Raw genomic sequence first — 18094 nt, forward strand, 5'->3', positions numbered from 1 at the left:
ATCTCCATAAAAAGTACAAAACAGGGTAAAATGCAACGTTGATTGTGGTGTTTTACCGTCGCACGGACAATTTGGTAGATTGAAACCCATTTTTCCGTTTTTGGAAATGCAAATAAAACATTTAAAGTCCCCATCCTTAATCGCGTTTAGTAAAATCTATTTTGGATGTTTCTTACCAACATTTTAAATAAAACATTTAAAGTCCCCATCCTTAATCGCGTTTAGTAAAATCTATTTTGGATGTTTCTTACCAACATTTTTATTGTGTCGCTAAGATATGGGGCCGACAGTTCTTTGTGGACTATGTAATTAGCTGCAGCTTTGGGGACTGCCAACAATCTTTGAAAAAAGTTATTTTCCTGGGTTTGTAGGGAGGCAATGTGTGCTCTCCCCCAGATTGCAGCCCCGTAGCAGACCCCAGAAACACATTTAGTCCTTTACAAGGTTAATATCTCACGGGTGGGTTTATTCCCTATTTTTGTGGAGAATCTGAAGATACTCTTCATGATTCTTAAAAATGTCCTATTAGATGATTCAATATGTGCATTCCACAAACCTTTCCTGCTAAAAAGCATACCTAGGTAAGAAAAAGATGAAACCCTATTACCGGGAACCCCGCCCACATGATGTAGTCTGTTCTTAGATCTGTTATTCCCATATGTCATGACAAATGTTTTCTTTAGATTTAACTGTAGGTCTTTATCAGACATATAGGAAGCGAAGTTATCTATTAAAAGTTGCAGCCCGTTAGCTGTCCTAGAAATTAGGACAGCATCGTCTGCATATAATAAAACAGGCGAAGAGTGTGTTCCAACTTCCGGGATGTCTGCAACTACATTTTGTAAAAAGAGGTCTATATTGTTAATGTAAAGGGAAAATAAAAAGGATGCTAACACGCACCCTTATCTAACACCACGTGTGAGTCTAAAATCCGGAGTGCATTCTCACATGTTACCAAAACGTACCCTAGAGGTTAGGAAGTTATATATCTGAGACAGATAGATGATTATTGCAGTGGGCGCCCCTAGTTCTTTGAGTGTCTGCCATAATTTTTGATGGTTGACTAGGTCGAAGGGACTTGTCAAATCGACAAAACATAGGTGGAGTGCCCCAACCCTTGCAAGTGTATACTTCCCTATTAGGAGTTCTAGGTTTAAGCATTGTTCAACCATCCCACTACCTCTTCTGAAACCATACTGTGTCTCCATCAAGATGTTTTGCTCAATGGCCCAGGTTTCCAGCCTTTTGAGCATTATACACCCATCACATTTGAAGTGGAATCTAGAAGAGATATTGGGCGGTAACAATTGGCTTCCCCTCTATTTCCTTTTAAAAAAAAGGTACGATGATGCTTTCGACCCAAGTGGCCGGCAATACGCCCTTGAGGGTGGCATTAAAAACTTTCAATAAAATTGGTATCCAAAAATCCATCAGTGGCGACCCCATCTGCGCCTGCAGCTTTGCCATTGGCGCTTTTTTGCAGAGCAGATCTGATTTATTTTGGCGTAATTGACGGGGTTCCAACTGATTCTACTATTATAAAATCGCCCCTGTGATTGTCTATTTCAAAGGCGTTGGGGTTAAAGATGCTCTCATAATGCATTAACCGTTCTTCTGGGGTTACCACGGTTTCGATTTTAACTGCATTGTTCTCTCTAAAGTAAGCGTGATTAATAGTTTTCCAAAAGAGAACTTGATCATTCAGCTCTGCTGCTTGGATTAACTTCTCCCAAGCCCCCACACGCATTTCCCTCTTCCTTTCATTTACACTATTTTTATAGTCTTTCTTTGCGGTGCTAATCCTGGCGCTATCTCTGGATTTTTCTTTTGGGGCAGATTTAAGTTCCCTATTTAGCCTGGAACATTCGTCATTAAACCATCTAGGGTTTATATCATGCTTTATCTTACTCCTTTTAATTGTTAGGTCTTCTGCAATAAAAAAGGCATTTATAATTGCTGAATCAGAGGAGAGGTCGTGAGACAGATGTCTATGTCACTTTGAGATTTCCCTAAAAGATTTTCCATGAAGTTGGCTGGATTTACTCCAGTCCACTTTCTTGAGATACTATTATGTCTTAATATCCGCGTTCATTTTATTCCTCCGCGTTTTAGATGTTAATTTTAGTCTCAATGACAAGGTTAGGGGATTATGATCGCTAAGGAGGCTTATGTTTGTTTGTATAGTTTCCACCAAGTCACAACAATTAGATGATATAATGAAATGGTCTATGGTGGAAGATGACCTTCTCCCCACAAAGGTTTGAATTATTATTTCTCCTTCTAGACTTGTGGGTTCTAAAACAAATAAGTCATATTTGTATACAGCGTTGTTAATTGTCTCCCCATGCATATCGTGCGAAAAATGTGGGATCCCGTCACCGAATTCATCGCAATACCCGCAAGGTTCTCCGGTTCATGGGCGCATTTAACACAATTAAAATCACCTGCATAAACTAAAATAAAATCCCTGTCAATTCCCTTCATAAAATTATCCAAGTCATTTTCAAGAGCTTTAATGACATTTGTCTTTGTGTTATCAAAAATATTAACCCCTTGCGTGCGGGGCGTATTCCCCGCCTGTGCTGACTCCGCCTTACGCGGGCGGAGTCATGATGGAACGGTTCCGTCATCAGCACAGCTCAACCGACGCTGATGACGGAACCGTTCCGTCATCAGCATGGAAGGGGTTAATATAAAAATGTATTATAACTATCTGCTGTTTACATTTTGAGTAGAGATGAAGGATCTGATAATATTGTGATGAGAAATCTGTATCCCCTAAAATCAATGGTTAGTAAAATGGTCTATGGTGGAAGATGACCTTCTCCCCACAAAGGTTTGAATTATTATTTCTCCTTCTAGACTGGTGGGTTCTAAAATAAATAAGTCATATTTGTATACAGCGTTGTTAATTGTCTCCCCATACATATAGTGCGAAAAATGCGGGATCCTGTCACCGAATTCGTCGCAATACCCGCAAGGTTGTTCAGCTTCAAGGGCGCACACAATTAAAATCACCTACCCAAACTAAAATAAATCCCGTCAATTCTCTTCATAAAATTATCCAGGTCATTTTCTAGAGCTTTAATGACCTTTGTCTTCAGGTTATCAAAAATATTATTATAAAAATGTATTATAACTGTCTGCTGTTTACATTTTGAGTAGAGATGAAGGTTCTGATAATATTGTGATGAGACATGTGTATCCACTAAAATCATTGGTGAGGTAACAGCGATTAATGTAGCTAAGCCTCCCTTCGTTCTGCCCATCCTAGAAGGGCTAGCATTTGTACAGATGGTATGGTAACCGTTAACAAAAAAGGGTTCTGTACAACATGTTTCTTGAATTAGCACCACAGCACACCCTTCTAGGATTTTCAGCCCAACCTCATCCCCAGTCTTACTTTTAATCCCGGCCACGTTCCAGGTCCTGATTTTTTAAAACTCATAAAGATATATAGTAGGATAGTCTATCATCCCATCACTGGTCGGTTGGTGTTCACTACCCTGGACTTTGGGCTTGTCCGAGGCCTGTGCCCGGGAGGATGCCACCAGGTCAACTTTCACTAGATCAGTAGGTCTCATGAGTAGTGTTCTTGGCACCACTTGGACATTCCCCGAACCACCATCCTCCACCCGAGTTATCGAGTGCACATCTAAGAGCCCACCGTTAACAGCATGACTCGTGTTCAAGGGCTCATTTTCCGCCCAATCCTCTTTTTGTCAGTCTAATTCACTACATCTTCTCAGTGGTAAGTACCTGTTGTACAAGGGCACGTTTGACATAGGGTTATAACACATGTTATTGTTATCATGATAAGGATTATAAAAAAAGCCCAACAGGACGGCCCTTATGTTGTCACAATTATCTATGTGATGCCCTTTCCAATCATTTGAGAGAGTGGTCAACAAGGCACCCACAAGATTACTATTTCGAAAATTTACCACAACACAATCTCCAGGGCATGATTTTCTAGAGTTGCTCACCCAAGTAACTCTCCTCAACATGATAATGTTCTGGTATAGGATGTGCAATCCAACGTTAGATTTAACAGAATACCTGTGAGCCACCTGGTTTTTCAGTGACTCATATGTTTCCCTCTGATTTACAGCTAATTTCGGGATATTAATTAAAATAATCACATATGGGTTGGCCTAGGGTGGGAGATTCAGTGTAATTTAAATGTTATTTTCCTCTTCCACTGGACTATCCCTTCTAAGGGTGTGCCGCGTCATATGAACAGTAATAGGATCGGGAATGTCATCTTTATCGAGCCTTAGCCCCGGTATTTGTCGTAAAGTCTGGGCATCCTTCGTGTTATTCCAAGATTTGGTATCTCTCTCTGTAACGCTGCCCCGATTTTAGTGTCAGAATCAGTTTCAATTCGATTTTGAACTGTCGATGTGGGGGCGGTTTTCTTACTTATAATTTAAAAGGCTTGTGAATTAATAACCATATCTGTTAAAGAAGCCATGTCCTTCTGCAACAAATTAATTACAGTCATTAGGTGTCTTTCAATATTGTCTAATTTACCATGTAGTTTCTTAAATAAAGTCTCAAAGTCATGTGACTTCTGAATTTCTAAATTACGTTCCCCTTTGGACGTCCCAGGATTAGATCCTCCCTTTTTATGTTTGGGTTTTGGTTTGGATTTAGGCTTTGGTGTAGGATTGGTAGGCTTAGTTAGGGGCCGCTCTCCTGGACTAATAGCAGTTAAGAATGGCTGTTTCTTTTTTTTGGCCGGAGGGGATGCCGTGGATGTATCATTTGACAACACTGACATTTCCAGGGATGAGTTTAAGACACACAGGTCATACTCTCTTTGGGCACTGGTGATGTTAATAGTGTCCGTTGTTAAAGGTTCTAGTTCTGGATCTAGTTCCACTCATTCTACTCTCTCGAGTTTGAAGGTCAGCCTCACTTATTGACACACTCTCCCTTATTGCTGCATCAAGAGCGCTTTTAGTCGCTGCCAGTTGCTCCTCTACCTGCACGATTTCATTATTGAAAAGGCCCACTACATTCTTCAGGTATTTTGTTACAGGGGCACTTTTTGTATACACTTTTCCCCCTTTTGGGGGTAGTTTCCATTTGCCCATACTTATGTTTATACTGTTAATTAAGTACAACGTTGATTGCTCTTAACGAAAAAGTTGGCTCCAACAGAATCAGGGGGGTGGCCCTGCCCTGACCTGTCGTGGAAGGGCGTAGATGGGCCATCCCTTGGCCCGGGCACGCCCGCGCACATCCCGCGCTGCATGAAGTCCGACCGGCACTTAAGCACCTCCTGGCGCGTCGAAATCCGTCAGAGGCAAGCACGCCGCTAGGACCTCTGGGAAGTTGAGTTTCTACTCCCTGTGCAGCATTTCTCTAGGCGTTTGCCTTCTCGGTGTCCCAAACAGGATAATGAGCAACTGGATTCACAATCTATTATATGTGAAATGGCCCCACAAACGTGGTTTGTAACGTATGGATCTCTTCAGATGTCATGTTTTGTGAGTAACCATACTTTTTCATATCAACAACATATTGGAGAGCTGGATTTCTCTTATGATCAGTATAGAATTTACAACTAGTTTTAGCTTTGTCCAGGGCTTCCTGTGCTGACCTTTGTACCTCATTTAGTTTATTGCTCTGAAGTAACTGTACATAATAACTGATCCAAAGACAATGTTCGGGCATGGTGATCATACATATTAAAGAACCGAACATTTCAATACTTGCATCTTCAATAATATAGAGTAATAGTTCTTCCAATCACATCTTACTTCAATCATCTTCTTTTTCAAGGCTTGGTATTTCAAATACTATTCAGTGTATTGATTTAACTTTTCTGTCTGAGTGCGAAAACTGGTGGATGGACGACCTTCCATATCTAACTTCTTATACACATACCCACATTTTCAACTAAACAGAGTCCCCTTATAAATGATCAATACATTAGAATGCCATGTATTTGAACAAAGTTGTGTGCATAGAAATTCTGACAACACTTTGGAAGTGTGCATGCCTCTCAAAGGTGTATTATGGTCCATTTTGGTCAAATGATCTACTACTACTAGAATTACCATACAACAAGGACTTTCACATAATTCCACAATGAAATACATTGAGGTTGTGTGCCAGGGTTTTGGTGGAACAGGCAGAGGTCTCAATTACCCCACTTGTTTATTGTGGATACTTTTATTCCGATCACAAACAACAACACATTTGTACATAATTATTAAGATCTGTGAATAATCTTTATAACCAAAAATGCTTTCTGAAATCTCCTGGAGTGTTAGCTGTTCCAGAATGTCAATCCATTTTAGAGTCACGAAGACTGCTCATAACTTGCTGTCTAAGCTGAACTAACCACAAATAGATAGTTTTTCTTTGATGAATGAGTGTGTTCTTGATTCTTCACCCAATTTTCAATGTTATGTTATTTGTTATCCTGGCACTGAGCAGGTGTGTGTGCCCAGCCTTACCTATGTTAGGTTAGTTAATTGAAAAGCCAGGTGTTCAGCTTGTTGCGGAATTCAAGAAGAGAGAAGGAGGAGGGGGAGGCCGTTCCATGCTTTAGGAGCAATTTAAGAGAATTCCGGTCCTCCTGTTCTGTTTCTGTATATGTGTGGAATGTGAGTGATTAGGAGTCTGTGGAGCGGAGTTGTCTGGGTGGATGGTGAAAGGATATACAACTGTTCCGCTAGGTGGGGCCTATATTGTATAGTGCCTTGAATGTGTGTTTAAGGAGTTTGAAATTAGAATGTTCATGTATCAGGAGGAAGTGGAGCTCTGTGAAGTGTGGTGTGATGTGAGTTCTCTGTGTGGTATGTTGACGATGAGTCTGGCTGCAGAAATCTGAAAGGTTTGTAGTCTTCTAGTGAGTTGCTTGTTTTTTTTGGTTTAAATTTGTTTATTGAATTTTCATGTATTTAAATAGATAACATAGGCAAACAAATGCATGTTTACGTTGATGAAATAAATCACAAAGCATACAGTATATTCTTAATATTGCAGGATAAGGATTTGTGTATGCAGAGCATTTGAAATGCCTACGTAAACAGGGTGTTAACTTTATATAATAAAACACAACAGTAAAAGTCCCATTGATTCGACATGGTAACACAATGATTTGTGCCAGCTTTAGTGTATCGCCGCCATCCTCCACTCGTCGGTATACACCTGTTACAACGCATTCGTTACTCCGCACTACCATTACAACGCGACTTTTACAACGCATACCATTACAACGCATTGCGCTGGGGGGCGCTCTAGGATAGGGAATAAGTATAATTTACTATCCAACACCTTACCTAGGGTCCACGGGGACTGGAGTTAGAATAGTAAATTATACTTACCACTATCCAGCACCTCAAAGCGCTATGCGTTGTAATGGTATGCGTTGTAATGGTCGCGTTGTAACGGTAGGTAGTTGTAATAGTATGCGTTGTAACATGGTACATCCCCACTCGTCATATCTCCTCAACTGCACATTAAATGTATATTACACTTGTATGACGTCATTCCTTACTGCTTGAATGATCTGGTTGCGACTTGGATATATGTGTGAGGTATGCAATCTTTGGGGCCCTGCAGGTTTCCTAAATTGACAACCTCCCTCATGGTGATACCTACTTTATTCTATGTTAGAAGCTGGCTCTTGTGTCTCATCCGACCCTAAGGAAACACCCTGTGTTTCCGAATACTCCTACTCGAGATTGCTGAAGTCTGCTAGCATCACACCCCATGCTGCCTCCAGTGGCAGTGTACGCAACGCAATGGTATCTTCGCGAAGAAGCGCTCCGCTTTCCGCCTGCGCCCAGCATATTAGGGATTGGAATGAGGCCTTCACAGCTGGGGGTTCAGGGGAATTCCAGCTCCTGGTGAGTAACCGCTTGGCTACAATGAGTCCTAAGTCTATGAATTGAGTTGTTACTTTATGTTTTTTAGGCCTCTGATAGAGTCCCAGAAGGCATACCTCCCTCCGCCATGCAATCAGTGCACTGGTCTAAGTGCTTAGAGACAGTTTTCCAGTAGGTTACAATGGCAGTGCAGGCCCACAGAATGTGAACGAGGTCTCTTCCTACCAGACCACACCGGAGACACTGGGCATCATTACGGCCAAAGAATTGATTAATCTTGGCTGCTGTTATGTAAGCTCTGTATGTTATGAAATACTCTATGAGGCGGAATCTGGTATCTAGAGGAATGCATGTGGGTCCTTTTAAGAAAGCCCCCCATTCTCGCTGTGTGCTTGGCCACTGACATCTCTTAGGGCCCACTGGGACCTAAGAGATGTAAGCAGAAGTACTACATGCTTCTGTAGAGATTCTGCCAACCATCTAGTGAGGTGTGCTATATCTCCCGACAGAGTACACAGTGCCCGCATCAGCATGGTGTGAAGCTGGAATTGGCCCCTTGCAAAAGACTGAATTCTTCGGCAAACATTTCAAACGGCATCAGCTGTTTATCGTGATATAACTCCCCTAGGGTTTGGATTCCCGCCTCCCCCATAGGTGGAGTTTTGCCCTGGTGATTGCTCAATGTTGCCTGGCCGTGCCAAGCACTGGTAGGGAAGGTGCATATGGAGTGACTGTTCTCGTGAGTCTTAGGCTACAACGGAAATAGGTGTAAGCTACTCCAATCAAAAGCTGGTTAGGTGACGTTCCTGCCCTTCTGGGATGAAATAATGGTATTATTTGGGGGTGGGTACAGCCCGGTTGCTGTGTAGCGGTCTCCACAAGATGCAGGCTGCTGATCCATCGGGCCAGCCACTGTAGCTGGGCCGCCAGGTAGTAGTGCTCCATATTGGGCACAACCAGGTCACTACGGTTAGCTAGGAGTTGGCCAGTGCTACCCTGCCATATAAGCTGTCGCATATCTCGCCCGAAATGGGCTGTAAAAGAGGCCCAGGATGAGTCTGAAATAAGCAGCTTCTGGAGCCCTGAATATGTCACGTATGCAAATTAGAGGGGCCTTGCACATTCCCTTTCTGCCCAGTGCATCAAAATCCTAGAACAGGCCCTATCTACAGCCCATTGTAGTCAGGCCCAGGAGGTTTGCCGTTGCCATGGTGTGTTTGGGACATGCCTTTTAAATTTTTTGCACCTAGTTACTCCCTTGTTAGGTGTGTTAGTTTTTATTTCAACTGTGGGCCATGCACATGGCTTTTAAGAATCACAATTAGCAATTGATTAGTGAGTCGGTATGAAAATTTGCATTGCTGTGAAAGTTCTGATATTTTCAGGTTTGTTGCATCTCAATGACTAATTTGTGCATTCACAAATCCCTTTGAAAGTCAATTACGTGTCTCAAATTCTTTGTAACTCACCTAGACTTATGAGCTAAAGCATTGATGCCACTCAACCATCTGACTTACAAATATCTCTTTAAAAGAAGTTCCTGATATGGAACAATGTAACCCTTGTGGCCCTAAGACCCTTCAAAATAGATTTGCCACATCAGAAGTTTATTTCTTCACCAAGATGAACAAATGGTGGAAAACAGCGAAAACATGATTTTCAAGACTGTTTTAGCTTCTGAAATGAAGGACACAAATCATGCACTACAGAGTATCTGCACAGAAACACTGAAAGCATATTTGCACCCATGGTGAAGAAGTATCGTAATTCCTGAATCCTACCCTGATTCTCAGCATGGGGAACATTTGTTGCCACCTCCGTGCCCCAGGTAGCTGCCATTATCCCCTGACCTGACCTCCTTCCTTTAAACAGTCCTTAACATCATGAAGTTTTATGAACCTCTTTTACAGTCACTCCCTTTATTTTTCTATAAACCAACCTGGAATTTATGTTCTATGAGCAAGTGCCTATTCCTTTCACCCCCACCACCTTTCAGCCCTATAAGGGCTGGTCTGCCCACTGGCTCTTCCTGTTTATTCCCATCTCCCAACAAAGTCATGTTTCTATTTTTGTGAACCTGGTGAGAACTGTGTCGCTCATAATGTATTTATTCTTTTTATTTCCCTGACCCGGCTAAACTGAACCTCCACCGGTACTTGCAGAGTTCATATTAGCAGCTGGGCATGTGAGCATATATTATAGTAAAGAAAGGGGTACTTTCTGCGGATGAAAATGAACTTCACTAGAAGTTAAACCCAATAAACGGTTGCAGTTACACAACTAATCCGATCGTTTTTGGTAATCAATAATATTGGTTGTCTATAGAAATACATACATGACTTCATTAGATAGATATGAGGTTTGTACATTTTTAAAGAGTTAAGGTTTAACATAAGGAATTTCCGTGGTTGAAATATACTGAGCTGAGCAGTGATTGAGTGCCTGATAGAAGCAGCAGGAAAAAAAGTGATCTGTGCAGTTACAAAAAGTACATGATGGGTGTAAATCTACATAGGAGTAGATTGACAGTTATTTTGCCACTCCTGTGATGCTTGTTGCCTTTTTCAGGACCATAGTGCATAACAAGACCATTGGCCATTTTGTCCCAGGACTGCTGATATTCTCAGGAGGGGAAATGTATGCTCATACTTGGCTTGCTTACACACAATGTGCATTCTGAAACCATATTAGGGAGGACAGAAGATATAACCATATACATTAGCAGCATCCTTTGGAAAGTTATCATTAAGCTTATTGAGAGATATCCTGGAACCGAGTGGCGATAAGTATTTCAAGTTATGTTGAATGAATCAATCCTTATTTTTGCACAGAACGCGGGCCTGCTTTGGAATACTGGGGAATAATATTTATTACCACCATGATGAGCACCAAATATACTTGGCTGCCGGATAGGTGTGTAGTGTCAGCCATCTTGGGAATGGATTGCAGTGTGGTGGTAAGTCTGTAAGGTCTGCTGCAGTACTATGTGAGGGGTCACTTATAGTGTTCTGCTGATGTGCTAGAGGAATGGCAGGTGGCAGGTCTGAATGCTGTGCAGGACATTTACAGGATTCCCCTCCTGATGCAGAGATGCCTGGGGCTGAAGAACATCAATTGTGCTGGTTTCATCATTCTACTTTGGCCTCACCTGGAAGGCAGATAAATATAAAAGTTTCTTCAATAGATACGATAGTGTTGTGTTTAGTGCATGATTTGCTGTACCTGGTTAATGTGCAACACTCCTTAGCCACCTGGAGATTTCTGTTGCAAAAAGATAAAATCACAGCATGCCAGTCATGAGTGCCTTAAAAATCAAGCACAATAACTGTCTGTTTCTCCTGACTCTTCCCATCAAAATAAGAAGGAGCTGCAAGCAGATTCTTCTTCTTTATTCCCCTCTTTGCCAGAATAGGGGGTAAGAAGACGGGTGAGCGGGCAAAAAGCAGTTTAACCTCCAGAAATATAGAGGGGGCTTTCTGCAGCATCTCTATGAAAACTTGGATTTTGTTTCAGATGAGATACCTTCCACATTACCAGACTTCTTTCACCAATACTAGCAGACATTTAAATCTGCTCTACTGCTGCTTCAGCCATATTATGATGCCTTGTGGGATGAGCTGAATAATTTAACACTTCTACTGAGATTTTCATGCAAAGAATGAATGGTATAGAGGATGCTGATTATAATCTGACTTGGTCGATTTAGATGGTCTCTTTGGATCTGTGATCATCGAAGGAATATGACTCAGATTCCACTAGTGTAGAGGAATCCAGCACTGAAAAAGATAATCCGCGCTGAATTGTTATGCGTTCTTGTAAGAAACTGGGTTATTGGTTGAGAGACGTGTAAATGCTTCTGAAGCAACTACCACAATCCTTCTCAGACTGAACCACAAAAGTCACTGAATTACCCTGTGCTTATCCCTCTTGTAGCTTGACATGAAAGCAGTCATGCTTAACTTAGAGGCACATAGGGCCAGATGCATCAACCAAAAATGCGATCGCAACTGGTGCGAATTACCAATTGCGATCGCAAACTAAAGAAACGGCATGCATGAAGTGAAATCGCAAGAAAAAGCGAAATCGCAAACGCAAAATAGCGATATCGCAATAAATTTGCAGAATCAAAGCCAAACTCCGTTAGCAACTCGCAAGTTGCGAGAAACCAATAAATTGCGAATCAGATAGCGAATTCGCTATATCCAAATAGCGATTTCGCTATAAAATCGCTTTTCCCCATGCATGTAAAATCGCTATTAGCGATTGTGTCATTATTCGCTATTTAGCAAGAGCAGTTTACAGGGAATCACAATCAGGTGGTAAAAAAAAAATTCCTACTCACCTGCCTGACATTAGAGGTGTATTTAAACAGACCCATGAGGCCCCAGTGGGCTTCCACAATGGCAGGACTCTACATATTTGCGAGGAGGAGGAGGATACTTGCAGCAGGCCAGGCCAGAAGGAGAATCCAGGATAGAATCTTCCGTCTGCGCATCACATTGTTAGGACAGACAGCTGAGCAAATTTATGATAAGTACAGGATGAATGCTGCAATGATACTGGACTTAATAGATGAATTGGACCCACTATTGCAGCGCCAAACACATAGGAGCCAGGCTATACCTACTCATGTCCAGGTGCTATGTAGCCTCCACCTCCTTGCCTCAGGTAGCTTCCAGGACATAGTGGCAGAAGCAGGAGGGGTATCACAGAGCTCCCTTTCGCGGTTCTTCAAATCCTTCCTGGCCGCCATGATGACTGTCATCAACAACCACATCACCTTCCCCACCACCCCACAGTAATTGAGCCAAACAAAACAGGATTTCTACCAAGTAGCAAGGTTCCCACACGTGATTGGATGCATTGATTGCACCCACGTAGCCATATGTCCCCCTGCCGTGAATGAGTATATATTCCGCAACCGGAAAGCATATCACTCAATTAATGTTCAAGCAGTGTGCAATGCTGAAAACATCATCACCGACCTAGTCGCACAATACCCAGGAAGCACTCACGATTCATACATCTTCTGCCATAGCGGCTTGCACACACGTCTGCTCAGGGGAGATTTTGGCAATGGACACCTGCTAGGTAAGTGCAATACTATACACATCACTGACTTATTCATGGCAATGCATACGTGACTCTGACATCTTGCCTCCTACTCTGTAGGTGACAGTGCATACGCGGTGAGGCATTACATCTTGACTCCCTACCTGAACCCAGCCAGCCCACAGCAACAGAGGTACAATGCTGCCCACATCAGGACACGTAATGTAATAGAACGGACATTTGGATTGCTCAAGAGTCGTTTTCGCATCCTGCATAAAACTGGAGGAGCTATGCTGTACCAACCGGAAACCTGCTGCAGGATTATTGCGGCATGTGCAATGTTGCACAACATAGCAACAAGGAGAGGCATCCCCATTGAGGAATCTGACACAGAGGGCAACCAGCCCCCAGCACAACCACGCCGTGCACATCTTGGTAGTTCAGCGGAGGGACAGAGGAAACGTGCAGACATCACCCAGCATTATTTCTAAGGTATGTAACAATGACACACAACACTCATTTGCTTTTGAAGGTGAACTATTTATTCTCAAAGATGGTGGTATGGGGTGTCAATACAACCTGAAATTGTGTCCATTAGCACATTAACTCCATGCACCAATGGACAGAGGAGACACACTAAGGACTTTTCATGCAGTCACTAAGATTGTCTTGTACATGGTTACGTCACCATGAGGTCTAACACCTCTCCAATTTGGTTTACCGTCTCCTCCCTCTCACACCCAAATGTCTTTCCCCTGCTTCAGAATCTGCATTCCTAGATGCTGCAGGAGGTGCCTGTCTTCGGCTACTGCTCCTCCTGACAGTGTTGAGTGGCGCAGTGATGCTGCTGAGGCTGGAAGCCTCACTACCCTCTTCCCCTGTAACGTCACCCTGAACACCAGTGCTAGCCTGCATCATTTCAACGGCTGTTGTAATTTGCCCCAGTGCCTTGGACACATCCCCACAACAATGGGCCATGTCAATCTGCATTCCCACAGACCGACGTGACAGGTGTGACACGCTAGTGCTGATCTTGTTGTTTGACTTGGCATAGGCTTCCATGCATGTGAGAAACTGGCGATGCCTCTTCCTCTGTGTGGTGTGTCCCTCGTGCATCACACGCGCAACCTCCAGCAGGGCGTTGTTGGATTCCCTGTGAGCCTCCACTAATGCAGTTGTGAGCTCCCTCACACTGTCAGCCATTGCAGTAATGTTACTGTTCATTTTTGTCATCTGCAGGTTTATTGCTCCCATGTGCCTAGCTTGCACGCGCTGAACCCGCACCATCTGTGACTCCACGCCACCCCACTGATTGTGACTTCCTGCTTCCTGTGACATAGTAGGGCTCCTTGGTCTGCGTCGTGATCCTGCCCGGACATGTGCCTGCGGTGCTGGTGTGTGACTGGCACTTTCACGGCTTGTAGTAGGTGCGGTAGATGTATCCTGTTCTACCTCCATTGGCTGTAGTGGTGCAACTGTGGCCCTGCGTTTTGCTGGTGCCTTGCCTTTGGATGGTGGTGACACAGGTTTTGAGACCGCAGTCTCTTGATTGGGCTGTGTGCTGTCTCCGACATCACTGTCATCAGTGTTTCCTTCAGCTGCATCTTCGATGTGAAACAGTGCAATGTTATATACATGTGTTTCAATAGTTCTGCAGCCTTAATAAAATTATACTTTTATGTTATAACTGTCTCATCTGTCACTGTACTGCTTATTGTTAGCATTTGGGCTCACTGTGTTGGATTCTAACTGGCAAATGGGTACTACTGACTACAAGTCCCATGATGCATTGGTCTCCCTATGTTAAATGTGTGCTGGACTATTATTGCTGTTTTTGCAGGTGAAATCACATTTGGGCACTATCAGTATGTGCTTTGTGCTGTTGATAGTCATGCATCTTACCTTGTGTGCTACAGGCTGCCCCAGATGTGTCCAGGATCGTCACTCCTACCACTGCTTCAGGATCAATTGTGGCCTCAATCATGTCCTCCTGGGGTGTGTTGTCTGGGACTGTTGGGCCTCCTCCTCCAGTCCCCTTCACCTCCTTCAGCCTTTCAGCAACCTTCTCCTTTGCACGACTGCGCAGGTCGTACCAGCGCTTCTTCAGGTCATCGATGCTGCGGTGTGTGTGACCCCCACAGCATTCACCTTGTCCCTGATCCTGGTCCAGATCCTTCTCTTGTCTGCCTCTGGCACTTTAAGGGAGAGCTTGCCAAATAACTTTTCATGGTTGTTTGCAACCTCCTCAATGAGAATGTCAAGTTCACCCTCACTGAACTTGATTTTGCGCTTCCTGGCCACTGCTCCCTCCTCTGTGGCTGTTTGGGACATGGCTGTCTCCACCAGTTAGCAACCTGCACTTTGTTTTCTTCTGCTCTCACTCCCTGCACTCAGCTTCTGCCTCAGTGTTCCACTGTGCACACGTGGCAGCATGGGCTGATTAACTTCCTGGTTGTGATGTCATTAGCCTGCTCCCAATGCGACTCTGTAGTTTTTCGCGCTCCCGCTTTTTGCGAACTCGCAATTTGCGATCTCGCTATTTGCGATTTCGCAAATAGCGGAATCGCAAATTGCGAGATCGGTATTATTTTACTATTGCGATTACTTTACATGGAATCGCAAAAGTAATTAGCGATTTTTTGCGATTCCTAGTTTTTTCGCATTCCACATCATGCATAGCCAATAGCGAGTCCTTATTTGCGATTCCTTAATAATCGCAATTAAGGAATCGCTATTTCTTTGCATGATGCATCTGGCCCTTTGTTACCTATTTCATGCAGCATACAAACAGTAAAGTGAAAAGACAACACAAGACAAAATCCCACTCCATTTTAGAAATAAAGAGTAACATTCCCAAAAATTGAATCCCATCAGGAGAACAGGAGATATGCAATTTAAAGTTTAAATAAAAATAGTGCCAAGAAGCAAAAAGCATTAACTATGGAAATCTGTTTGTAAAAGACCAGGACAAAGTTCAGATGGACCGCGATGAAGTGTGGGCCGGATACAGGAACCTGGTTAGTCCCGCTGAAAAAGTTACCTTCTCAAAGTCTTGTGCACAGAGTTTTGAACTTCAAGATTTTACAGGAGGAGCTCACCTGGTGCCAGACAAAGGTCCAGGGGGAGGCACCTCTTGGGGATCAGGAACTCAGGCCAGTAGGACTAAGGCAGGTCCAGTTGCAGGTCTAGGCAGGCCCAGTTGCAGACCCAGGATGGGCCAGTTTCAGCAGGTCAGATGGGCAGTTGCAGGGGAGGCCTCTGGAGTTTGTTGTGTCCCTGTAGCTCAGAACAGGAGGTAAGCCAACTGACCCTTAGAGTCACTCAGGTTAGCCTGGCATGAAAGGAGCAGGTCAATTCACCCTTCTCCACAAGCAGGGCATGCCTCATGCAGCAGGCATGTCCTCTGATGAACAAGGCAAGCATCAAGCAGTAGGCCAGTATATTTATACCTGGTGGCACTCTTTGAAGTGGGGAAAAGATCTAATCCAGCCCATATCTTCTTCTGGAAAGTTCCTTTCTCCCCCTGGCCAGGCTCAAGTAGGTCTAGGATGACAAAAGACTGGTGTCAATTTCCTTTGTGAGTGTGCTGGAGGTAGCCCTTTGAAATGTAAGTGGGGCAGTGAACAGCTCTGCCCCATCCATCCTAGTAAGATGGCCCTCTCCCAGCTATACAGAGGTTCTATTGTTCACTGTCTGGGCCTAATATGCATTCCTGATGGGGAGAAATTATTAGGTCTATTAAAGAGAATTTTAAATTATAATTAATTTGAGTCTAAACATGATATTTCTCCCTACTCTCAATCAAATGATAGCACTTATTAAATGCAAAAAGGTACCCAATGGTATTCTATGGAAGAGGTAGGTTTTACAGTAGCGAAAAACAAATGCTTTTCACTACCAGGACATGTAAAACTCCGAAACACATGTCCTACGTCTTAAACACAATGCACCCTCCCCTATGGGCTGTTTATGACCTACTTTAGGAGTGGCTTATATGTATTAAAAAGGAAGGGTTAGGCCTAGTAAATGGTTTATTTTGCCAGGTCGATTTGGTAGTTTAAAATTGCACTACAGGCTGCAATAACAGGCCTGTGATATTCTTTAAAATTCTGCTTTTAGTGCATGGCAGAATGAGTGCTGTTTCTCATTAGTAGCATTTATTTTACAGGCAACATATACGAGGTGATTACAAGTAAACTGAATGTGCCAATCAGGGGTAAGCTAATTGTACCATGTTTTGGAGGTAAGCGCAAGCACTTTAGCACTGCTTAGCAGTGATGAAGTACACAGAGTCATAAAAGCTAACAAAATGGATTCCAAAACCTGAAGGGGTAAAGGCAAAAGGTTTGGAGATGACCCTGCAGAGAGGGCCTGGTCCAACAGTTCTCTTGTCAAGATCTGGGTGCTACACTGCAGGAACACTGAGGGTGTGTCCCCTAATTCATGGCTTTGTGGGGCTGCAGTTTTCTACCCAATGCTTTCTTGGCTCTCACGGGTTCCTAATCAGGCGTCCTGGGTCTTATCTAGCCCATCATGTGAAATCCATGCCTGTAGTTCCAGCACCCATCTGTCCATTCCTCCTGGAATGGCTTTCATTATTTGTTTGCTTCCCCAGAAAGAGACCATGATACCCATCCAAAATATTCAAGTAGAGAATGATTTGTGTTTCTAACTTCCAGGGCTGTATCCTGATCCATTATTTCTGCACTGAGCCAGTACAAAAGGGGTATTTGTATTTCTATTTTGCTTCTTCACGATGGCTGGACTGGCCTATCAGGCACTGGATGTTTCGGAGGGCTGGCAGGGTCAGGCCAGTTTCCGGCTGTTGGGGCCTGTTTTGTTGCTTGGGTCCTGTCGCCCTAGTTCGTCTTGCAGAGCTTCTAAATAAACAATGCAAAAACAAATAGTTTTAAAGTGCACTTTAAGTAGTTTTAAACCATTTGTGCTTGTATTGCAATAGCTGCCAAATGTCCCGTTTTTGCAAGTTGGAGACTGTCCTGGGTAATTCACTATCCCGGGAAAGTCCTGGCAATTTCACTTTGGAAAAAATTGCAGGGACATGTGATTAGCATTTCAAACTTCAGGACAAAGTAGACGAGTTGGAAAAATTCTCCAATTCAGTTGATTGGGAGTATTTTTCTAAATCAGCTACTTTGGCCTTAAGTTTGAAATTCCTAACTCAATTCCCTGCAATT

General features: G+C 43.3%; 1 protein-coding gene across 1 annotated transcript in view; it reads left to right on the forward strand.

The window, feature by feature from the left end:
- Nucleotides 1-18094, forward strand: part of EPM2A (EPM2A glucan phosphatase, laforin) — a 477080-nt gene that overhangs the window by 74061 nt on the left and 384925 nt on the right. The window lies entirely within an intron of this gene.

Source organism: Lissotriton vulgaris, chromosome 6 (assembly GCF_964263255.1).
Source record: "Lissotriton vulgaris chromosome 6, aLisVul1.2, whole genome shotgun sequence".
Lineage (NCBI taxonomy): Eukaryota > Metazoa > Chordata > Amphibia > Caudata > Salamandridae > Lissotriton > Lissotriton vulgaris.